Source organism: Callithrix jacchus, chromosome 9, assembly GCF_049354715.1.
Source record: "Callithrix jacchus isolate 240 chromosome 9, calJac240_pri, whole genome shotgun sequence".
In the NCBI taxonomy this organism is placed as follows: Eukaryota; Metazoa; Chordata; class Mammalia; order Primates; family Cebidae; genus Callithrix; species Callithrix jacchus.
In genome coordinates this window covers 129,493,804-129,519,456 of record NC_133510.1, presented here as the reverse complement: position 1 = coordinate 129,519,456, position 25,653 = coordinate 129,493,804, and the positions used below count along the sequence as shown (strand labels likewise).

The 25,653-nt window shown below is 42.1% G+C and overlaps 1 long non-coding RNA gene across 2 annotated transcripts; it reads right to left on the bottom strand.

The window, feature by feature from the left end:
* LOC128928649 (uncharacterized) lies at positions 1-25,631 on the bottom strand. Of its 2 annotated transcripts, none has more exons than XR_013522413.1 (4): positions 25,467-25,631; positions 14,081-14,203; positions 13,650-13,758; positions 1-241 (listed from the first exon to the last, which is right to left on the bottom strand). It is a non-coding gene; the product is annotated as an uncharacterized LOC128928649 (long non-coding RNA). The 2 variants fall into 2 exon arrangements; XR_008474063.2 differs by lacking the exon at positions 1-241 and adding an exon at positions 11,796-13,033.
* Positions 25,632-25,653: the final 22 nt, after the last annotated feature.

Below are 25,653 nucleotides of genomic sequence, written 5' to 3'. Positions count from 1 at the left end.
TTTCCTTCCTAAATTACCCAGTCTTGGGTATGACTTTATTAGCAGTGTGAAAATGAACTAAAACACAGCCCTTCATGGGCTTTGATTTGCTTCCCTGAAGTGGAGTTCTTCAAGGGAAGAGATGGGGGACTCCACACCAGGCTCTTGAGTGGGGAGCAGAAGGCTTAGGGAACTGTAGAGTGATTGGTTTAGGCTCATCATAAGCACGCAGATACTGTCTCCCTGGAATGCTGTCTTCCATCTGTAATAATGATGAGAGAATGATAAATGATGCCTATTATGAAGGTCATCCAGGAAAAAAAATGCATCATCACCATGTTTAGTTCCTCTGCAGATGAGCTTCTGAAATTTGGTTCAGATATTTCAAAACACTTAATATTTGAACTAAAACCTGCCCATGGAATACATACATACATACATAAATTCAACTAAAACCTGCCCATAGAATACATACATACATACATACATACATAAATTTAACTAAAACCGACCCATAGAATGTATACATACATACATAAATTCAACTAAAACCGGCCCATAGAATACATACATACATACATAAATTCAACTAAAACCAGCCCATAGAATACATACATACATACATACATACATACATACATAAATTCAACTAAAACCTGCCCATAGAATATATACATACATACATACATACATAAATTCAACAAAAACCAGCCCATAGAATACATACATACATGCATACATACATAAATTCAACTAAAACCGGCCCATAGAATACATGCATACATACATAAATTCAACTAAAACCAGCCCATAGAATATATACATACATACATACATACATACATACATACATACATACATACATAAATTCAACTAAAACCTGCCCATAGAATACATACATACATACATACATACATACATAAATTCAACTAAAACCAGCCCATAGAATACATACATACATACATAAATTCACCTAAAACCGGCCCATAGATTATATACATACATACATACATAAATTCAACTAAAACCTGCCCATAGAATATATACATACATAGAACACTAAAACCTGCCCATAGCGTCATCACCATTTTTACTTCTTTTGTGATGATCTTCTGAAATTTGGTTCAGATATTTTAAAACACTTAATATTTAAAGAATTTCAGTTTATTCAACTAAAACCTGCCCATACAATACATAGATAACAAGTAGGTCAGTCACATTTAGAAAATAAAAATACAGGATTTCCAGCTATATTTGAATTTCAGACAAGCCACGAATAATTTTTATTGTAAGTATGTCTCATAAAATATTTATGACTAAAAAAGTACACACAGTTTGTCTGAAATTCAAATGTAAGTGGGCATTGGAAGTCCTATATTTTATTTAAATTCCAAATGCAGGAAATCTTCACACGGGGATATTTATGCAGGTTGTATGCTAATTTACCTTTTGTTTTTAGTAAAATTGTATTTTCTAAGGCCAGGAAATAAATAATAAGAAATTTGAGTTTTGCTAAGGATGACTTTTTTAAAGTTAGGCCACTCAAAAACATCATTTTTAAAAAATCAAAGCTGCCATTGTTTAAGGTGCAGCCACCTTCAAAAATCTTCACCCTGAATAGTAGCCTTCAACAAGAAACTAATTCTTCCAAGGCCTTTTCTACCATTAGGAAATACTTACATTATTCTATTTTCGTCTTAAAGATTTTATGATTGAGATAAACCTGTGCTCAGCCTCTGTAAAGGGACAGGTGGAACACATACAGTAGCAGAATTCAGCCCTCTGCAAATGAACAGGTGGGACACGTACAGTAGCAGAATTAAGCCTCTGTAAATGGACAGGTGGAACATGTACAGTAGCAGAATTCAGCCTCTGTAAATGGACAGGTGGAACATGTACACTAGCAGAATTCAGCCTCTGTAAAGGGACAGGTGGGACACGTACACTAGCAGAATTCAGCCTTTTTAAGGGACAGGTGGGACACGTACACTAGCAGAATTCAGCCTTTTTAAGGGACAGGTGGGACATGTACAGTAGCAGAATTCAGCCTCTGTAAAGGGACAGGTGGGACACGTACAGTAGCAGAATTGAGCCTCTGTAAAGGGACAGTTGGAACACGTACAGTAGCAGAATTCAGCCTCTGTAAAGGGACAGTTGGAACACGTACAGTAGCAGAATTGAGCCTCTGTAAAGGGACAGTTGGAACACGTACAGTAGCAGAATTCAGCCTCTGTAAAGGGACAGTTGGAACACGTACAGTAGCAGAATTGAGCCTCTGTAAAGGGACAGTTGGAACACGTACAGTAGCAGAATTCAGCCTCTGTAAAGGGACAGTTGGAACACGTACAGTAGCAGAATTGAGCCTCTGTAAAGGGACAGTTGGAACACGTACAGTAGCAGAATTCAGCCTCTGTAAAGGGACAGTTGGAACACGTACAGTAGCAGAATTCAGCCTCTGTAAAGGGACAGTTGGAACACGTACAGTAGCAGAATTCAGCCTCTGTATAGGGACAGGTGGAACATGGACAGTAGCAGAATTCAGCCCTCTGCAAACGAACAGGTGGGACACGTACAGTAGCAGAATTCAGCCTCTGTAAAGGGACAGGTGGGACATGTACAGTAGCAGAATTCAGCCTCTGTAAAGGGACAGGTGGGACACGTACAGTGGCAGAATTCAGCCTCTGTATAGGGACAGGTGGAACATGGACAGTAGCAGAAATGAGCCTCTGTAAAGGGACAGGTGGGACATGTACACTAGCAGAATTCAGCCTCTGTAAAGGGACAGGTGGGACATGTACACTAGCAGAATTCAGCCTCTGTAAAGGGACAGGTGGGACATGTACACTAGCAGAATTCAGCCCTCTGTAAAGGGACGGGTGAAACACGTACAGTAGCAGAATTCAGCCTCTGTAAAGGGACAGTTGGAACATGTACAGTAGCAGAATTCAGCCTCTGTAAAGGGACAGGTGGGACATGTACAGTAGCAGAATTCAGCCTCTGTAAAGGGACAGGTGGAACACGTACAGTAGCAGAAATCAGCATTGTTATTATTCTTTTCCTACAACAAACAGTAAATTGGACTCTAGTGGATCTCAGAAACTTAGAAAAGGACAGGTGGAATTGGAGGATCAGTGTTTTCTTCCAGATGTTTTAAGGTCTCTGTTACAAAAACGTAGCTGTACTATGTTGAAAAGGAAATGAAGAAACAGTAGATCTGTAGTTCAGGCTTCTGCAAAGAGCACAGCGGAGCCAGGCACTGGATCCTGGTGGATTTGTAGACCCAGTAGAATACCATTAGAGAGAAAACAGAAGTCAAAACAAACAAAATACAGGGAAAACGCTCCACAGAAAGTATTTCACTGCAGAATTTATAATACAGGCATTATTTAAGATTATTATAGCTGGTTCTTGGATACATTTGTAAGGTCTTTGAAAAAAAATTAACATCTTAAAGTGTATTAAGAAAGGTAACACACACAAAACTCATAGTTTCATGAACTGCATACTTGATGTGTGTTTTTACTTTTAAATTTAGTTTTTCTTTTTAAGTCTAAAAAGTAAATTAACTTAAAGAAAAATATTAAGCATATAAAGATACAAATGTTAAGGTCATTTGCCAAAAACTGTGAATGTGGTGTGTAAGTGCGCTTTAGGAAATATGGCCCCATAAAAGGGTGATTTCTGCTAAGACTGTGAACAGGATATCTACTCCAGAAAGAGGTCATGTTGCTTCCCAGAACATCCAGCTGATCCCAGAGTGTCTTTCAGTCATTCACTCCTCAGTGAGGTCATTCTGGCCTGCAGCCTTTCAGAGCAGGGGAAGCTTAATCAGAATAAGACCCTGGGCAATAAAGAAGGGATGAGAAAGAAAGACTGAACATGGCCGGGCGCGGTGGCTCAAGCCTGTAATCCCAGCACTTTGGGAGGCCGAGGCGGGTGGATCACAAGGTCAAGAAATCGAGACCATCCTGGTCAACATGGTGAAACCCCGTCTCTACTAAAGATACAAAAAAATTAGCTGGGCACGGTGGTGCGTGCCTGTAATCCCAGCTGCTCAGGAGGCTGAGGCAGGAGAATTGCCTGAACCCAGGAGGTGGAGATTGAGGTGAGCTGAGATCGTGCCATTGCACTCCAGCCTGGGTAACAAGAGCGAAACTCCGTCTCAAAAACAAAAAATAAAAGAAAGACTGAACACTTAAGAGATCTGAAGATAAAGCTCCAGCATATTTTAATGACATCTTCATCTGTACATGTGCATTCCACAAACTCCCACACGTCAACCATAGAGCCTCCCTGTACAACTGCCACGATGAAGACACTGCACTGATTTTCTTAAAGGGAGTCTCAAAAGTAGAGTGATTTTATTTTGCGACAAATAAATCAAATCTGATCAAAACTTGTGCTTTTTTCATATATGTATATACATTTATCCAAGACTATTCTTCAAGCTTTTCCATTGTATTTGCAGCTGCCTATTGTAGCTTCCATTAATAACGTCCTCAAATCCCTAGGGCAGCTCCTATGCACCTCTGGCACAAGGAGAGAGTTATTTCTCTGAGGTAAAGCTTCATTTAAATAATTCACTAGTAGCAGAAGCTCCCAAAGACTCTTGATACATCGATGGATGAGCCTTTCATTTAGCTGTCTATTGTGAATCAGCTTTGAGTTTTATGCTTTAAAAGTATATTTATGTTTATGTACAGGGACTGCTTGCCATTCCATTTTCATGTTGGTCAAACAGTGGGACGCAGGGTGTCTTTGATCCTCGAAAGCACGCCGAGCACACATGCAAGCGGAAGCCGTGAAGCTCACCCCTCAGTATTAGCAGGAAGTTCTGCTATGTAAGCAGTAGAAAGTGAGCAGCATAAGACATGAACTGAAATAAAGGGATTTATTTTTTCAGGATCAGAATCTTCATGGAGCTATCTAGTATTAGAACTTTAGCAACATTATGAGCAGCTAAAATTTTACCAGTGAAGACGTCAACCTCCTCCTTTATGAACATAAAAAGAAGACTTAAATTCAACCTCTAGCAACCCTGAGAGTAAATGACAGTGTAGTAAAGAATTCAGCTTTGTCAAAGCGAGATCTGCTCTGTTTGGGTCCTGGGAGGTAACCTCTAAGCCCTTGAAGTGTCTGGCGTAATAAAAGTATCTTTGTTTTTCTGGGATTCTTTGGCCATACAAAATCAAGTAATTTAGGGTAGGGGCTTTGGTTAACACAGTGTCAGCTTGACCTCTGAAAGGACTGAAGATGGAGACCAACCACATGAAATGATCTAGCAACATTATTTGTTTGAGCCCCAGCAAAAACTCTGGACACCATGGCTCAAATGAGCTCCCTTGACTGGCTCTCTTCAGCGTGTATTGCCATGCATCATTGCCAAAAAGTAACACTGGTTATGACTTAATGAGAAGAGGGCCACTGGAAGGTCCATGTTTGTAACTTTCCTGAATTTGGCTCTATTTCCTCATTCACTTCCTGCTGTTAATTCACAGTTTTGCTGCTGTGATACAATGTAACCATGAGTATAACAGCTTAATTTCAATCTTGTGAGTCCCTCTAGCAAATTATCAAAACAAAGATTTTGAGGATCTATGAACTTGCAGCTGGTGTCAGAAGTGAGAGTGGTCTTGTGGACATTGTTTTCTAACTTCACAATGGCACTCCTCTTTTTCTCTTCATTTTGCGCAAATTAGTTTCAGTTTTAAAATAATAACATATCTATTGGCTTCTCTGCATAATCTCAAAGCTGGAAAGAGCTGTAAGAGAGTACTAATTATAGATACTATCTCTCGAGAAGGGAGTGAGGCAGTAATTTCTGCTTGAAGGTGGGGAAATTGAGGCCCCAAAACACTAACTATATATGGATAGTGGCATTTGCTGAAAGTTAAGTAGCAAGTTTAAGTTAATCTAAGACAGTATGTAATTTCAAATTCCACTACCTATTAGTTTCTGGACATGAAAGGCATCTTAAATATGGTAGTACCTAGTGAGAATAAGTTTTAAAATAAGCTAATATAGTTTGAATATTTGTTCCCTCCAAATCCTGCTGAAATTTGGTTCCCCAGTGTTGTAGATGGGCCCCGTGGGAGGTGCTTGAGTTATGGAAGCAGATTCCTCATTAATTGCTTGGTGTCATTCTCATGGAAGTGAATGCACCTTCATTCTTACTTCCTGCAAGATGTAGTTGTTAAAAATAGACTGGAACCTTAGTCTTCTCTTCCTTCCTTCCTCTCGCCATGTGATGTCAGCTTCCCTTTGCCTTCTGCTATGAGTGGCAGCTCCCTGAGTCCTCACCAGATGCAGATGACAGCTCCATGTTTCTTGTACAGTCTTCAGAACTATAAGCCAAATAAATCTCGTTACCTAGCCTCAGGTATGCCTTTATAGCAACACAAAATAGACTAAGACATCAGCTAAGCTCAAAGTGTTGTCTTTACATTTTTGGAATAGTAATTATTAGAGGTAAGGAGGGGAAAATGTTGGAGCAGCACGTTTTAATGATAACCCCATGGTAAATTCCTACTATCTGAGCATACTAGAAGTCACTAACAAGGAGAACGGTTGGGAAATAGGCCTTATGCATATCATTAACATATTTACTTGATGAAGAATAATATTCACCACCAGCCCTACAGAATAAAGAATAGGTGCACCTTTAACCTCTCTATTGGCAAGCTGAAAGCTGATAAATTGACATTGAGGATGAATGTTTTCCCTGTAGATAATGGGAACGGAACCAAAGAAATTTATTTATTTATTTATTTTTTGAGATGGAGTTTTGCTCTTGTTACCCAGACTGGAGTGCGATGGTGCGATCTCAGCTCACCGCAACCTCCGCCTCCTGGGTTCAGGCAATTCTCCTGCCTCAGCCTCCCGAGTAGCTGGGATTACAGGCACACACCACCATGCCCAGCTAATTTTTGTATTTTTAGTAGAGACGGGGTTTCACCTTGTTGATCAGGATGGTCTCGATCTCTTAACCTCGTGATCCACCCGCCTTGGTCTCCCAAAGTGCTGGGATTACAGGCGTGAGCCACCGCGTCTGGCCCAAGGAATGCATTTCTTTGAGCCAGTGTCTAGCACAGTGCCACCTGTTTGGCATAGCATTCAAATAATGTTTGTTGAATATGACTGAAGCCATTAACCAATGCTGCCACAAGCAGCTGTTGAGAATGTTCCTTTTGTTGACCCCACTGTCACAGAAACATCACAGCGTTGCCTGGCAGCCATCCTGTCAATATACCTCTGCCCACCTGGCTGCTGTGGATTGGTCCAAAGATGACACACATTGGGCCAATGCACCATTCCCTTGGGAAATTCGAAGAAATCATGGAATCCAGCCTTGGTTTGCCTCTCCTTTGGAAAGAAAGAGATGTTAACTTAAGAATGATTGGTAGCTACTTCCTGCCATATGGGCTGGGAAGTGGAGAAGGCAGGGAAGCATGAAGCAGAGGTACTCACAGAAGCAGAGCTGCAAAGTGGAAGAAACTTTGTATAAGCCTGGAGCCTTAGTTCCAGCTCATTCCTGAGGAGGGGCTCCTTCTCTGTCTTTGGGGTCAGTGAGATGTGCTGTTAGCATAACAAATCTCTATCTGTGCTCCAGCTAGCTCCAGCGAGTTTCTCTTATTTGTAATCAGAAAAGTCCCAACCAAAGTGTTCTAATAAAAAATAAATCAATGTCTTTCGCAATCTGACCTCACTGAGGGATTTGTGATCTAAAAGTATCATGTCCTACACAGGAACTCAGGAGTACCAATGATTCCCTCACTTGTACACATGCTTTGCTTTTTCAACTACAGACACTGATCATTACACCAACAACTTACGCAAGCAAGATGAATGGCTATGAGGAGAATCAGGAGACATGGGTTCAAGTCCCGGTTCTGCCACCAACTTCCTGGTGACTTAGACCCAGCAATAATCTCTCCGATCTTCATTTCCCTTTCATAAAGGTAGATGTAATAATACCCCGTCTGCCAGCTTTGCAAAAATAAAAAGATCTTTGCAAATGTTCAGTGATGAAGAATTCTTTAAAAAATTATGATCTACATAAATGGGAGTAAAAAAGCTGGTTTGGAAAGCCTACGGAAAGTAGGCTTCGGCAAAACAATGTAGGCATGAGCCGAGCAGGTAAAGATTAAGACCAGAGCAGTCCAAGTGGATACCGAGGCAAGAGCAGACACCCTGAGAAGGAACTACTGTCATTAAACCAACTTTTCAGGAAAGGACACAGAGGTGTGAAGTCACTCACTGAAAGCCACACATCTAGTCAGTACCAGAGGTTGAATCACACCCATGGATGCCCACTTCTGAAACACACACTCCTAATCAGTGCCCTTAATTCCTTAAGGGAAATTGTTTTCAATTAGGATGCAATTGTAGAGATGAGCTATGAGTGGCTTTTGCTGTGTTGGTATCTGTGCAGGCTCATATTGTTTAAAAATAAATAGAAAAGTATGAGAATTTGAACAAACTCTTTTTATGGCCAAGGCTCAACTACTTTTGTTCTTTTCTTTCTTTTTTTGAATTATACTTTAAGTTCTGGGATACACATGCAGAATTACAGGTTTGTTACATAGGTACGCATGTGCCATGCGGTTTGCTGCATCCATCACCCCATCATCTACATTAGGTATTTTTCCTAATGCTATCCCTCCTCTAGCCTCCACCCCTTGACAGGCCCTGGTGTGTGATGTTCCCCTTCCTGTGTCTATGTGTTCTCATTTTTCAAATCCCACTTATGAATGAGAACATGCGGTGTTTGGTTTTCTGTTCCTGTGTTAGTTTGCTGAGAATGATGGTTTCCAGCTTCATCCATGTCCCTGCAAAGGATGTGAACTCATCCTTTTTATGGCTACATAGTATTCCAAGGTGTATATGTGTCACATTTTCTTTAGCATGGTACTGTACCAAAACAGATACATAGACCAATGAAATAGAACAGAGGCCTCAGAAATAATGCGATACATATATAACCATCTGATCTCTGACAAACCTGACAAAAACAAGCAATAGGGAAAGGATTTCCGTTTTAAAAAATGATGTTGGGAAAACTGGCTAGTCATATGCAGAAAACTGAAACTGGACCCTTTCCTTGCCCCTTATACAAAAATAAACTCAAGCTGATTTAAAGACTTAAATGAAAGACCTAAAACCATAAAAACCCTAGAAGAAAACCTAAGCATAACCACTCAGGACATAGGCATGGGCAAAGGCTTCATGACTAAAACACCAAAAGCAATGGCAACAGAAGCCAAAATTGACAAATGGGATCTAATTAAACTAAAGAGCTTCTGCACAGCAAAAGAAACTATCATCATAGTGAACGGGCAACCTACAGAATAGGAGACTTTGCAATCTATCCATCTGACAAAGGGCTAATATCCAGAATCTACAAGGAACTTAAACAAATTCACAAAAAAGAAACAAGCAACACCATCAAAAAGTGGGCAAAGGATATGAAGAGCCACTTCTTAAAAGAAGACGTTTATGTAGTCCAGAAATGTATGCAAAAAAAAAAAAATTCACCATCACGGGGCCGGGTGTGGTGGCTCACACCTGTAATCCCAGCACTTTGGGAGGCCGAGGCAGGTGGATCACGAGGTCAAGAGATCGAGACCATCCTGGTCAGCATGGTGAGACCCCGTCTCTACTAAAAATACAAAAAATTAGCTGGGCATGGTGGTGCGTGCCTGTAATCCCAGCTACTCGGGAGGCTGAGGCAGGAGAATTGCCTGAACCCAGGAGGCGGAGGTTGCGGTGAGCCGAGATTGTGCCATTGCACTCTAGCCTGGGTAACAAGAGCGAAACTCCATCTCAAAACAACAACAACAACAACAACAACAAAAATCCTCACCATCACTGGTCAATTAGAGAAATGCAAATTAAAACCACAATGAGATACCATCTCATGCCAGTTAGAATGGCAATCATTGAAAAGTCAGGGGACAACAGACGCTGGAGAGGGTGTGGAGAAATAGGAATGCATTTACACTGCTTGTGGGCTGTAAACTAGTTCAACAATTGTGAAAAACAGTGTGGCCATTCCTCAAGGATCCAGAACCAGAAATGCCATTTGACCCAGCAATCCCATTACTGAGTAGATACCCAAAGGATTATAAATCATTCTATCATAAAGAGTCCGCTTTCCATGAAGACAAGGACAAGGTGAGTGAAGCAATGATGTTCTCAGCACCCATGGCATTTATGTTCTGGGCTGAATAGAGGATGCTGTTTGAGAGACAGGTCCCTATCTGTATGTATTAGAGGCATCCATAGCTACTTCGTTCTGAGCCATGAGGGACAGGCTAAGGAGATCCCTTCTCAGGAAAAGAGGAAGAAAAACAATGAGAAATGTAGAGGCAAACAGAGAGCTACAAAAAAGAGTATTGATGGTAAGATGGAGAAACAAGAAAGCACATTAAGAGCGCACACGAGCCTAAGCAAAGAGAGAAGCAAAAGAGAGACAGAAACCAAAGAAATAGAATATTTAACAGAGATAAAGAAAGATAACCTTAAACAGAGACAGGTAGCTAGAGATTAGCAATTAGGGAGTGAACATGATTAGAGACATAGAGAAAGATGGCGAGTGACTTCTACCTACGCAGTTTGGTCTGTAAATGCCCCAGCTCCAACGCCTGAAAACAATTACCTAAGTGTTTATCCCTCCTGCACCTGAATCTATCCATGCTTCAGTACTTCCTGCCTCATCTCCACTCTACCTCATTAATCACATTTCTTTTTGGTCTGAAGAAATTTTCTTATCCAGCATGGACTAAAGTAAAATTTGAGAAACATCAGGTTGCCACAGGACTAACAAGCGAGTAGCAGCTGTTTAATCAAAACCTAATCTTGATTACATGGCACCACAGGGAGGAAAACTCCAGAGGAAAGACATGAAATGGTTAAAAATTGAGTCTGAAATGAAGGTTTTACTTAAACATGAATGAACCCTGTTCAGTGGAAAGTGTAAGCTGGTAGGTGCCACATAGGTTCCGATGGCTAGAGTCTTGAGCTACACTCTCTGTCCCTCATACACACCCCATCTTTGCCTCTTGGGTGTACTGGGAGCTTCAGGGAAGAGAACAGGTCTAAACTAATTTTGTATGTTAAAGTGCAGCATAGGGACCTGAAACAGAGGGGACATCAAAACAAAACAAAACACAGAATAGCACAGCAACTGTCATCTCTCACAGACTCCACCATCTGATACTGTTAAGGGCAGGTGACTTGGGGAAGGGCAAAATGTGTGAGCCCCTTTTTAAACCCTGGACCTGACATGGTAACCCAAAACTCAAGATCTAAGATGCATCTCAGAGGAGTATGTCTAGTTAAGACATATTTACAAAATCCCCTACAGGTATTTTAGAAAAAGAGGAGGAGAGGAAACAATGGTTTTTAAGGAAAATTGGCAGAGAACTGTCATCCCTTCCATCCTTTCAAATCAATTTTATATTTTTCAATAAGAAAATATCAAGTCGTAAGGCCGGGCGCGGTGGCTCAAGCCTATAATCCCAGCATTTTGAGAGGCCGAGGCGGGTGGATCAAGAGATCGAGACCATCCTGGTCAACATGGTGCAACCCCGTCTCTACTAAAAATACAAAAAAATTAGCTGGGCATGGTGGTGCGTGCCTGTAAACCCAGCTACTCAGGAGGCTGAGGCAGGAGAATTAGCTGAACCCAGGAGGCGGAGGTTGCGGTGCGCTGAGATTGTGCCATTGCACTCCAGCCTGGGTAACAAGAGTGAAACTCCGTCTCAAAAAAAAAGAAAATAGCAAGTCATAGGATTTTTAAAAAGCATATTTCTATACATAAATTAAATATTATTTTATATTATAAATTATATATCTATTTCTTCCACATTAGATTCACCAAAAAGAAACAGATGATGTCAGGAGGAACGGGAGAGAATCCACATCAGAAGGTCAGAAGGAATCTGAAAGCGTTCTTCCGATGCCTCACTTAAAAAATGAAAACTAGAAGGCCGATTATGACAAATACTGCTTTTCTGTTTGATAAATCATTCCCCATGCTCTCCTTCAAATACAAAAGCAAAGCCATATTAACCTATTAAGCCAGTTGAATGTACAAATAAGATGCTTTGCTAAATTATTATAATTCAAACCAATCATGATGTGATGTGTTTTCCAATACATACACATAATATTTCAGGACATGCATACATATTAATGGAACTGCTTGCTGCAAAGCTGTTTCTGTTTTCCTGTATCATGTCAAATCCATCTCCACCATTTCCTCACATAAGCCTTGGCAGCACTGTGCAATGGGACTTTCTGCAGTGAAGGTATTTTATACCCTGTGCTCATCAGTGCAGTGCCCACTGTGACTGTTGAGTCCTTGACATGAGGCCAGTGCAACCCACAAAATGAACTTTGAAATTAAAGTTAAATAGCCACATGCAGTGGCCATTGTCCTGGACATTCCATTCTTAGATGAGTATATTTATTTCTCAAGAATACAAAAAACAACACTGAAAATGACCAGTTGCTAACATTGACCTCTTCACAAAAACACACCAAAATGTTGTGTCACTTATTAAAAGAAAAACAAAACAATCCTCTTTTTAATCCTTCAACAAATTTCTTTCAATAAGAGGAAACCATATGTTTTTCCTTGTTTGTTTACATGTTTTGGTTTTCTTAAGTGCAAAATGATAGATTTTCCAATGTAGGCAACTCTTTTTCTATAAATGGGAACTGTTCAGCTACCTACAAACCCTCAACAATCCTAAAGATTTCACTATTGCTGTCAAAGGATCTGCTTTGAAACAGAGTTCTTATCTTCTTTCCTAAGAAAAATGGACCATCAATTTAGCAGTTTCCAAGAAATGACATTTTCTTCTTAAATATGGGCAATTGCATGCCCTTCTCCAAACAATGCCACCCTCTGGGATCCAGGGGTCTATAGGAATTGATAGCTTGAGAGATCTTTGTGTTATAATAACACTGTTCATTTCTATGCTCAAGTGATCACTTTCTAAAAGCTTATGATGTTGTGGTTGGTGGATGTCAGTTGCGCGGGCCTCATCTAGAGAAGGAAAATGAGAAGAATTACAGTTAAGTGGGATCGGGGTGCCCAAAGCAGTTTGGTGATTTCTGTCAAGTGTGTAGCTCACGGACATGACCTCTTATAAATTCCACTTGAAAGAGAGATCTCAGGGAAATAATTTTAGCTATTTGATTTCAGCTGATGCTGTTACTGGGAAGGGAAAAAGAATGCATGCCCTTTCTTAACACTTTAAATTCAGGACTTGCATTCGCTATTGGGAAGCAGGTGAATCATGACTGAAGCAAAGAGGCAGAGGTACCAAACCAATGATGGGGATTGCGTGATCATGACAGATTACTGACACCCAGAATTAAACTAATCTCTATGTTTGTACGTCACAGTGAAAATTGGAAATAACTTCCAGTACTAGTGTTAAAATGTTGAATCTTGGTGCATCTTAAAACGCCATAGAAACAGGCGAAGTAACTTAACTCAGGAAGCAAGGTTCTGATTCTGGAACTGTGATTACATAGGACTTCATCCCAAATCTGCTATGTTCATTGTCCTGCAATCCTGAGAAAATTACTCTCCCTCAGCCATTTATTTATGTTTCCCTTATCTGAGCTGATGTCACCCCCAGTTCCAAAAATCCTACCTTGACCAAGGCCTGCAGCCAGTCAGCATCTGATATTCCTCTTTCCCTTGTAATGGGTTCAAGAAATGGCACATGCCAAGACTCATTCTATCAGAGTGGGTGTTTTCACCTGTAATCAGAAACATTCTACTTAGCACACAGGCTTTTCTCAGACACGGTATCTCTTTCAGACAACACGTTCTAGCACAGCTCCTACTCTGTTCATCTTACGGTTGAGGACATAGGTGTCCCAGAAGCGAGTTGTCTTTTCCAAGATCACTACTAAAAACCATGGTTAGCCGGGCGCAGTGGCTCACGCCTATAATCCCAGCACTTTGGGAGGCCGAGGCGGGTGGATTACGAGGTCAAGAGATCGAGACCATCCTGGTCAACAAGGTGAAACCCCGTCTCTACTAAAAATACAAAAATTAGCTGAGCATGGTGGTACGCACCTGTAGTCCCAGCTACTTGGGAGGCTGAGGCAGGAGAATTGCTTGAACCCAGGAGGCGGAGGTTGCAGTGAGCCGACATTGTGCCATTGCACTCCAGTCTGGGTAAGAACAGTGAAACTCCGTCTCAAAAAAAAAAAAAAAAAATGGTAGAAATAGAATTCAAACCAAAGTCTAGAGGCTCCAAATTACATTAAATGGTTCCTTTCAGTAATGACCATAGTAATATTAGCAGTATCTGTGGCTTTGTTAATAGCAGAAATCATATTTTCATATCATATTACAGTCCTAGCAGATGTTCTAAAATGTCACTATGTTCGCCACTATAAAATTATGCTAGCTATTTTACCCATCACTAGATCTTTGTATTAGTCTGTTCTCATTAAGACATACCCAGGACTGGATAATTTATAAAGGAAAATGGTTTAATTGACTCACAGTTTCACATGGCTGGGGAGGTCTCACAATCATGGCAGAAGGGAAAGGGGTGTCTTATGTGGCAGCAGGCAAGACAGAGCTTGTGCAGGGGAGCTCCCCTTTATAAAGCCATCAGATCTTGTGAGATTTATTAACTAACACGAGAGCAGCTGGGAAACACCCATGCCCATGATTGAATTACCTCCTACCAGGTCCCTCCCATGACATACGGGAATTATGGGAGCTACAAGGTGAGATTTGGGTGGGGATACAGCCAAACCCCATCAATCTGGTTACTAACAAGGAAATGGATATGTTATCACTGTTTCACAGATTGTGATACATACACTGCAGTATAATTCATCTCCTTTGTGATGCTATGTATTTTACGTCATGCATGTAAAGTACTTTATACTTCATTTTACTGTACTTTGAGTAATAATGTGAGAAGGTTCTACAGGCTTCTTCAGACTGCCAAAATGATCCACAGAATAAAGAAAGGTTCAGACACTGCAGAACTGTACCAGAAGCTCCAGAACAGGGACTAAGTTTGTTTGGTTTACTGCTTTCTCCCCTGTGCCTAGAACAATGTTTGGCATATCATAAAACATGGAAAACTGTTTGGTCCAACAATTTATGGAATGAATTTTGTAAATGAAGGAACTGAAACTCAAAGGATTTGGATAACTTTGCAAGGATTCTGAAGCTGGGAAGTGGAAGAACCAGGATGTGAACACACATCTGCCTGCCCCCTCATCACACCCCAAATGCTGCCTATCACCATTTGGACATGGACGGTTCCCATTTCATCCAATAAAACTTGCACAGAGCCATGCTCTGTACAGCTGATGAAGACAGAGCAGCTGTTCTGTGTGACAGAGCGTGGACTGTCCGTGTTGTGCTTTTCATTGTGATGATTTTCGTCTTCACAAGCTTGTCTTCAGTTCTCTCTACTGACAGTGGTCATGAGCTGAGATAGCCACTTTTTAGGAGAATTCTGACAGGAAGGGAGTTAGAGTCTGATGTGTCAGTCAGAGACACAATGAAAAGATGAAGCCAAAATGCATGGAAGAGAATGAATTTATTACTTACAGACCCCAGAGAAGTCAGGGGTGCTGATGGGAGGCTGACGGGAGGTCTGGAGGCACAGGAGCCATCGACCAGCAGGAGGGGAGACAGAGAGGACCTGTGGGACTCCACCTTTATTTAGGTTCATGAACATTCTCCCTTAGGCTTCCCCATGGAGTTATGGGTTGGGTATTTAAAGAAAACATTTTGTAAGCAGGGAATTTATTTACATCACTCTGGTGTTGACAAGCAGGTTCTAGCACAGTCAGTAGCTGTGACATTTGTGGATTTGGGGTCAGTGAGATGAGGAACAAGCTGGCTGTGTCACAGAGAGCACACGGGGAGGGGAAGTTTTGACGAGGCCAAAGATGACAAGTTATGACCGGGTTTTAAACAACTGATGACAGGCCAGTACATAAATGCCCAGGCAGCAACTCTGTTAAGCAAATTTATGGCAGTCTGAAACTGCAGTTTGGACACCCCTGGGGCTCAGACCTCACCTACTTTAACCCCCTTCTATTGCAACTGTGAACAATGTAACTGGAGCAATCAATGAGGTCTTGCCAGATGACAATCTTGGCTTGCCTTGTTTTTCACTCCTGCCTCCATTCTGAGCTCTCCCTCATGCACGGTGAGGCTGGCAGCATCCTCAGATGGGATGGACAGTCTGGCCAGGATCACCATGCAAACTGAGGATTGAGTCCCAGCAAACTGACCAAGCACCATAATCACAGTTGTGTTTTTGAGAGGTGCCCCATGCTGGGCACTGTTCAACACTTACCGTACTTATCAACTGACTAAATGTGATGATGACCCTGTGAGATGGTGAATCAGACAGGATAGATGAGATAGGTTGCTGTAACAAAAAATACCTGGCATATCATAAGTCATTTTGACTTAAAACCGCAAAGGTTTATTTCTTGTTCACCTGTGTGTCCATCATTATCTAAAGCCTATTACGTACGTGGTTCATATACCAAGAACCAGGCTGATGGAGCAGCCTCTATATGAAAAGCAGATGTTCATGTGGAAATACACTCTGAAGTTTCTTGCCATGGGGACAACATGTTCCAGTCCAGAAGTGATATGGCTGACATCTGGTCACACCTTCCATTGCCAGTTACATTGATTTTACCCAACAGGTAGAAATATTTGTAAGCAACACTAATGACAATCACAGATAGGTTCTATTATTAGCCCCATTTTAAAAAAGTATACTTTAAGTTCTGGGGTACGTGTACAGAATGTGCAGGTTTGTTACATAGGTATACACATGCTATGGTGGTTTGCTGCATCCATCACCCCATCATCTACATTAGGTATTTCTCCTAATGCAGCCTTCTCTAGCCTCCAGCCCCTGATGAACCCCAGTGTGTGATGTTCCCCTCCCTGTGTCCATGTGTTCTCACTTTTCAACTCCCACTTATGAGTGAGAACATGCGGTGTTTGGTTTTCTGTTCCTGTGTTAGTTTGCTGAGAATGATGGTTTTGAGCTTCATCCATGTCCCTGGAAAGGACATGAACTCATCCTTGTTTATGGCTGAATAGTATTTTATGGCATATATGTGCCACATTTTCTTTTGCATGGCACTGTACCAAAACAGATATATTTACCAACGGAACAGAACAGAAGCCTCAGAAATAAGTCCACACATGTATAACCATCTGATCTTTGACAAATAGGACAAAACAAGCAATGGGGAAAGAATTCAGCTATGGTGATATCCCGACAGAACTGAACAAGAACGTGGTGCCCACACAGTGATGCACTTGGGTTTCATCAGCAGATGCAAACTGCATGTTTGCTAAAGTAACAACATAAACTATTTAAGACTCAAAAGGGAGTCAGACATAAATGACTCTGAATTAAAGACTTAAATATAAGACATAAAACCATAAAAACCATAGAAGAAAATCTGAGCAATACCATTGAGGGCATAGGCATGGGCAAAGAAATCATGACTAAAACAGCAAAAGCAATGGCAACAAAAGCCAAAATTGACAAATGGGATCTAATTAAACTAAAGAGCTTCTGCACAGCAAAAGAAACTATCAACAGAGTGAACAGGAAACCTACAGAATGAGGTGTTTGGTTTTCTGTTCTTGTGTTAGTTTGATGAGAATGATGGTTTCCAGCTTCATCCATGTCCCTGCAAAGGACATGAACTCATCCTTGTTTATGGCTGCATAGTATTTTATGACATATAAAATGGAAAAGACATGAACTAATCATTTTTTATGGCTGCATAATATTCCATGGTGTGTATGTGCCACATTTTCTTTATTCAGTCTATCACTGATGGGCATTTGGGTTGGTTCCAAGTCTTTGCTATTGTGAATAGTGCCTCAGTAAATATATATGTGCATGTGTCTTTATTAGCCCTGTTTTAGGATGGAGAAGCTGACCCTCAGAAACATAAGGTGAACTACCCTGAGTCACATAGCTGGGAACATAGGAACCAGGCTTTGGATCTGGGCAGCCTGACTCCAGAGGCTAGTCCCTTAGCACCTGTGCCATTCGGCCTCTTCCTAACTTGTGGGGTCTCCACTCAGTATCAGAAGTTGATACTACTACTGACCTGAGTGGACAGTCACAGGTACTGCCAATATTATCATAGTCATTGCTGAAATGAACCACTTGATATAATTTGGAGCTTCTCTGAGGAGAAGTGCTTGGTGGTTGAAGTCAGGAAAGCTTCCAACCCAAGTTTCACCCTTACAAAGCCCATCACCATTCGTTTGTGTATTTTATCTCTGAATTATGTTATGTACATGCAGCTACACAGATATCCTGACAGAACTGAACAAGAACGTGGTGCCCACACAGTGACGCCCTTCGGTTTCATCAGCAGATGCAAGCTGCATGTTTGGTAAAGTAACAACCTAAACTATTTAAGACCCAAAAGGGAGTCAGGCATAAACAAGCAGTGTAGGCACATCTGTTCAGAAGAGTGAAATATTAGCCTAACACTTGTTGGAAAATTGCATATTTTAATAAAACCAACAGTCATTCTTAACAAGAACAGTTGTTTCATATGTGCATTAAAAGTGTCAGTTCGTTAAATGTAAACGTTTAAATGATATGACAGTTTGGTAACACCGTTGGTAGTTTCATATTTTAAAAATATTTCTGAAGACAAAAAAAAGCGGAAATGGTTTCAAAGCTGTGAACTGTACTGCAAGGCATTGGTCGGCAGGAAGGGCTGCAGCTCCAGAGAAAACCCCCTTCCATCTACCAAGAGACTCCACCAAAATCTAGGCAGCTCCATGCTGCAGAGTTCCCACCCACCTGGAAATAATGAGTTTCTATTTCGGACCCATCCCAGTGAAACTGACTTTGCTACATCATCTGATGGTGGTTTGAAGTGTCCACCTCTGAGGCTGCAGGAAATCCAGGTCTACAGTAGACTCTAGAGAAGCTGTCTTAGAGAAGATCAGGCTTTTCTTCTGAAAGCTATCCCATTATCTTTTAATATAGAAAAATTGAACCAGGATATCAAATGCTTTCCTAGAACAATCTGTAAGACGACGAAGACAGATGCAAGATGCCATCCCCAGAAATCGTACTTGTTGAGGACCCAGACACTCTCTGTGCTCCTAGGAGGCCATGTGGTCTTAGAAAAGTCTTTTTTCCTCTGTGGGAATGTTTTTCACACTAAATTATGAAGGGACAGCAATCATCATTCTGGATTACCCTCACAGGTATTCAAGTAAAAACCTGGGAGTAACCCAGATCCCAGCTTGGAAAAGAAGAGAGGAGGGGCACTCATCAGACAGCCTTCCGCTGGGTCTCCCCTGAAGTCTTCCCCAGCTGTAGAGAGCGCCCTCACTTGAGGTTACACCTGAGTGAGATGAGGTGCAAAGGCCCATTTTGGCCTGATGCTGGACAATGAGATCAGCAATGCCTGCCCCAGAATTCACTTCTGGGCTGACTGAACTAGATTCTGCACTTAAGTGTGACTCCAACTTCTCTCTTTCCTGGGTCTTGGTCCCTTACACTTTGAACCTCAAATTCTGCCTGAGCATCTACTACAGAGTCCAACTTGCATCTGACCCAGTAAAAATGACAATGAGTGGATTCAAACTCCAGCTTCCTTGTCATGGGGGAGGCAATGCGGAGCCAAGCTCTGTCCCCTCTCAGGGTACGTCCTGCAGGATGGAGCCAACACTGATAACCTGCTCATCAAGATGAAGGCTGAGCCTCCGACATCGGCCTATCCCTGCCTCACTTCCCTACCCCTCCCACTCTGCATCCTCAGTATGCTTCCTGGAGTCACGTTCCTCAAGATATGCCTACACCTAAATCTCTGTTTCAAGATCTGCTTTGGGGGCACAACCCAAGCAAAGACAGCCTCACAGATCCCATGGGCATCTGTAAAACACAACACCAGCATTTCCCACTGTGTCTCACTGCTTCATAATCTATAAGCCTCTTTCACAGATAGTCTCCCATTAAGCCCCAAAGTGTGTCTCCTGTGGTCAGTGACATCCATTTTGAAATGTAACAAAACAAAGGCAAAGGAAATCACACCTCTCAGTGAGTGTCCCCAGAGACCCCGTGTTATAGTTTTTCTTGTCAATCTATGGCCTGTGAGACTGCTCTATAGGTTTCATTCTGCACTTAAAGAATTAATGAGTACATATGTATGAAGCATTTTTAGAAAGACAACTCCAAGTTGATCTTAATTTGCTGGATGAAAGGATGAAAACGTGGACAGAGAGTCTGGAGGTATCTCACAAAATTTCTCTTATCCACGTGCTTGGAGTGGCAGAGACGCAGCTCAGTGCTGCTCAACAGCCTTGCCATCCATGAGTCTGGAGCTCTGGTTGCAAGCCCCACTGAGTTCACGCCCGACACCCAACCTCTCCCAGCAGACAGCGCACCGGAGAAGGTCCAGGAGAAGGCCTTTGGGTAGATGACACCTGAGTGAGACCCGAATGAGAAGACAAGTTGACCATGAACATCTCTTGGGGATGAGGATCTCAGAGGAACAGCTGGTTTCAATAGCCTGAGGCAGAAGTGAGCTTGGGGTGCTCACCACAAAAGGACACTAAGGTCTTCTGTCCCTTAGTGAGGGACAAGGAGAGGGTTTGAACACAACATGGAAGTAGGAGGGAAGAGCCTGATCCGGATGGGTCATGCGGACTACACGAAGGAACTTGGATTTTTTTTGGGAATGTAATGGGACACAAGACCGCGTTTTAAGGGGAGCAGAGCAAAGGAACTGTGGCTCTGGGACCACCAGGCCTTCCCATCTTTATGGATTATTGCATGAATTTTGCATATTGAAAGCTCTAACTAGTAGTATGAAATCTGTATGCATTCATGAAATAAACAGAATTATGTTTTTGCCACCCTCCAAAGATGTTCACATCCTATTCCCAGAACCTGTGACTATGTTACTTTATATGGTAATAGGGACTTGAAAGACATGATTCATTTAAGGACTTTGAGATGGGAAGATTGTCCTAGATTATTTGCAGGTGCCCAATGTAACCACAGGGGTTTTATAAGTGGGGAGGGAAAAACATCACTGTCAGAGTGATATAGGGTAAGACTCGGTCAGCCATGGCTTCCTTTGGAGATGTAAAGGAGACACCAGCTAGGGAAGCTGAAAGAAAGGAATGCATTGTGCCCTTGAGCCTTCAGAAGGAACAGAGCCCAGCCAACACCTTGGTTTCAGCCCTTTAAAGCCCACTTTAGACTTCTGACCTCCAGAATGGTAAGAGAATATTTTTTCTTGCTTAAAGTCACCAAGTTTTAGTCATTTGTCACAGCAGCAACAAGAAACTAACACAGTTCATTACTTTAGTTGTCTCCCAATTTTACTGGACCCCAAGACATTTGTTTTAAATGGGCAATCTGTTTATATCCTGTAATATCACGTGGGAAGAAGCACACTGAGGAAATGTACTCTCCTCAGCAACGAACGCCTGGACCTCCCAATGCTGTGAAACCTTGAACAGCGTCACTGAAGAGCCTGTATAGAGTTGGGAGGCCCAGGATCATGTACCCCCAAGATATATGGGTTCTTAATAGGTTAAGGCCCCATAACCTTCTGAAACTCAGATTTATTTTTCAGTAAAATCGAGACTCATTATTCACTCAGCAGATATTTACAGAGCACCTATTACAAGTTAGACACTGGTCTAAGTCCCAGGTATAGCAGTGAGAAATAGAAGAGGGAAAAATGTCTTGTAACCAAGAAGCTTGCACTCAACTGGGAAAATGACACCATGCACAAACATGTATTGAGAAGACATAGGTATGATAAAGAAACGTAAAGCCGGAGAAGAGACAGTACTTGATGGGGTTGGTGTTTCCTGCAGGCTGTTTGGGAACAGCAACTATGATAAAAATGATACTCATGTAGAGATTTGATTGATGTAACTTGGGAGCCACGTAACTGTCTGGACAAGCGAGGGCCAGCCACAGGGAGAGGATGTGCAAAGGCTCTGAGGCAGGACTGTGTATGGAAGGTCTGGGAAGTCATAAGGAAGCCAGAGTGGCTGCAGCGCAATGAGCAAAGGACACAGAGAGTGGTGGGAGGTGGGGTCACAGAGCAGGCCAGGACCCCGCTGGTGGCCCTGGGAGGCCATAGGATGAATTTGGGGTGCTGCTCTAAGAGAGATAAGAAGGCATTGGAGGGGCCTGAGTAGAGGTAGGACATTATCTTACCAGCAAAGAAATGATGACACTAACCAGGCAAGAATGGCAGCAGACATGAGTGGCAGTAGCAGAAGCGTCGAGGAGGTTAGGAAAAGGGAGACACTTTGTAATTAGAGCCAGCCCAGTTTTCCGATGGGTTGAATGTCAGAGTGAAAGAAGGAGAAGAGATAATCCACATTTGCCGCTGGAGCTTGAATACCTGGAAAACTGGTGCATCAGTTTCCTAGGGCTGCTATAACCAAGTGCCACAAACCGGAGGCCGGAAGTTCAAAATGAAGTCAGCAAAGGCAGGTCCTACTGGAGTCTCTCAGGGAGAATTTGTTCCTGTCTCCCTCCCAGCTCCTGGTGTTGCAGGCGACCCACGGCGTTCCTTGCCTTGCTGATGATTTGCTCCAATCTCTGCTTCTGTCTTCACGTGGCCTTCTCGCTTGTGTCTCTGTGTGTCTTAAATCTCCCACTGCCTTTCTCTTATCCACACACCTGTAACAGGACTTAGGGCCCAACCGAGATCCAGGATGATCTTATCTTGAGATTCTTAACTTAATCGCATTTGTAGGGATCTTTTTCCCAAGGAAAGTGAAACTCACAGTTTGGATATATCTTTTGGGAGCAACCAATCAACCCACTACACATGAGAGGGGCCTTTTCTGGTTTTGAGAAGACAAGAATTGCTGGGGAATAGAGATCAACAAATCGGTTTGGGGCCTCGAGAGTTGAGGAGACCTATTAGGCACCTGAATGGAAATTTTGGGGAGATATTTGGCCATTTGAGATAGAATTTCAGGGAAATTATGGGTAAAGATATTAATCTGGGATAAATAAATGACTTTTAAACACATGCTACTGGATCAGGTCGCTTAGTATAAAACTAATGATGCATAGAGAAAATATGTTTTATACAATTTGATTTCTGGAATACGCCAATGTTCGGAGGTCAGGAAGAGAAGGAAAGACTAGTTAGCTGGCTGGGCACGGTGTCTCAAGCCTGTAATCCCAGCACTTTGGGAGGCCAAGGTGGGTGAATCATGAGCTCAGGAGTTCGAGACCAGCCTGGCCAAGATGGTGAACCCCCATCTCTACTAAAAATACCAAAGTTAGCTGGGTGTGGTCGTGGGCATCTGTAATCCCAGACACTCGGGAGGCTGAGGCAGGAGAATTACTTGAACCCGGGAGGCAGAGGTTGCAGTGAGCCAGGATGGCCCCACTGCCTTCTATCCTGGGCAACAGAGCAATACTCCGTCTACAAAAAAAAAAAAAGGGAAAAAGAAAAGACTAACAAGTCTGCCAAAGAACATTAAGGCAGTGAGGTTAAAGAAAAAGAACAGACAGAGTTGTGTATCAGACAGGAAGTGAACAAAATATTTGAAGAAAAATCAAGTAATCAGCTCTACCAAAAATTGTTGAGCATTCAATTATAAAGATCATTGTTTCTTCTCTTCTTACCTCACGGAGAATCTAATAAGAATCTGCGTAACAAAGCACTTGGTAAATTACAAACCATTAGCATAATGCCAAGTGACGTTATGAACCCAGGTTCCTACCCTGTTTTACCTGAGATCCAAACACTCCTGTTAGACTCTGCCCTTATGACATGGTTTGGTCGTGTCCACAACAAAATCTCATATTGAACTGTAATTCCCACAATGCCCGCGTGTTATGGGAGGTAATTGAATCATGGGGCCAGTTACCTCCATCCTGCTCTCGTCATAGTGAGTTGACAGTGAGTGCGTTCTCGCGAGATCCGATGGTTTTATAAGGGGCTCGTTCCCACGTTCGCCCTGCACTTCTACTTGCTGCCGCCATGTGAGGCAAATGGAGGACAATAGCTGCTTCCCCTTCCGCCACGATTCTGAATTCCCGAGGCCTCCCCAGCCATGTTGAACTTGTTGAACTGTGAGTCAATTAAACTTCTTTCCTTTATAAACTATCCAGTCTCGGGTATGTCCTTATAGCAGTATGAGAATGAACTTATACAGCCTGTGATAAAATATTACAGGCCGGCACAGAGACAAAATTCTCTGGGAAGAATTTAGACAAATGAGAGAATTAGAAATCTCAGAGGCAAATATAAGCAGTTGCCATTTCAGATGCAGAGTGACAGAATTAATGTCACCCAGAGTCAGGCATTGCCTGTAGAGATGTCTGCATACTCGGGGCCATGTGGAGAGAAAGGCATTCTTCAAAGGACAGGCACAGTGTCATCAGCATCAAGCCAGAATCTCCTAGCTCCATCTGCGCTAAGGCCAGATGAGCTCCACAGGCACAGACCCTGGTGGCTTCTGTGATATAGACAGCAGGCTTTTAAAAGAGGCTTTGCACAGATGTTTTCAAAATTGGGCCGTGCTTTGTTCTGTGAATATTGAGAGGCGGCGAGGCCACAATGGCATCTTCATTATTAAAAGTTTCACCAGTAAAAGTTTCCAATTAGTCCTCACTCCAGGGCTTTTGAATATAAGGCTATACTGAAACTAAAGCTTTGAATTCCATAGCTGTAGTTCCTGCTACATGACTAATGGGTCTCATTTACACAGACAGCCCAGAAACAGGGGCAGTTGTGACCCTACAGAAAGAACAAAGGACCTACCTCCTGGAGACCTTTGCCTCAATCCCAACCAACCCCTCAGCAGAGGCATCAAGTACACTTGTTGATTTCTTTCTGTGCCACTTTGAGCAAGAGACCACGTATCTGGGAGCCTTAGTTTCCTCATCTCTAGAATGTAAGACAACATCTATGTCATAGGGGAGCGAAGGATGAAAAGAGAAAAATCTACAGAAAATAATGAATTGTGCGTGTGATAATGTTGTTGTTGTTATTGCACATTTCCAGTTAAATCTCAAAGCTGATTTCTGTCCTACCCTTTATGAGCTGCATGAATTGTCATCAGTAAAATACAGGCAGAATTTCCTGGGTGCCATACTTTAGGGAGGTAATGTAGGAATTAAACAAACTGAAGTGTTTACTGTTGATTACTAGAATGTAAAGTAATGCACAACAGTAGTCAAATTGTGTATAACACGCCTATTTGATGACATGTGCTGTGTTCAACATTTTACCTAAATTGTATCATTTTATCTTAAAAGGACATAAAGAGTTAAGAACCGTTAAGAAATATGTAATACAAATGAGGAAATGCAAATTTGATGTTAAGAAACAACCCAAAGATGTCCTCTCCATGGGCCCTTGGATCTTTTTGATCTCCCATCCCATCATATGGCTTCCACCATCAGAGATACCTTGAGGTCCAAGATGAATGCTGAGCTCCATCATCTCCTCTCAGTTAAAAGCAGCAAAAAGAAGACAGAGGAATAAAAAGAGTCCTTGTCTCCGAGCTGAGGCAGCTCCCTTAAAGTGGTCTTTACGGAAGCTCAGCACACCACCTCCACTAACATCTCACCACCAATGGCTTAATCACATGGGGCT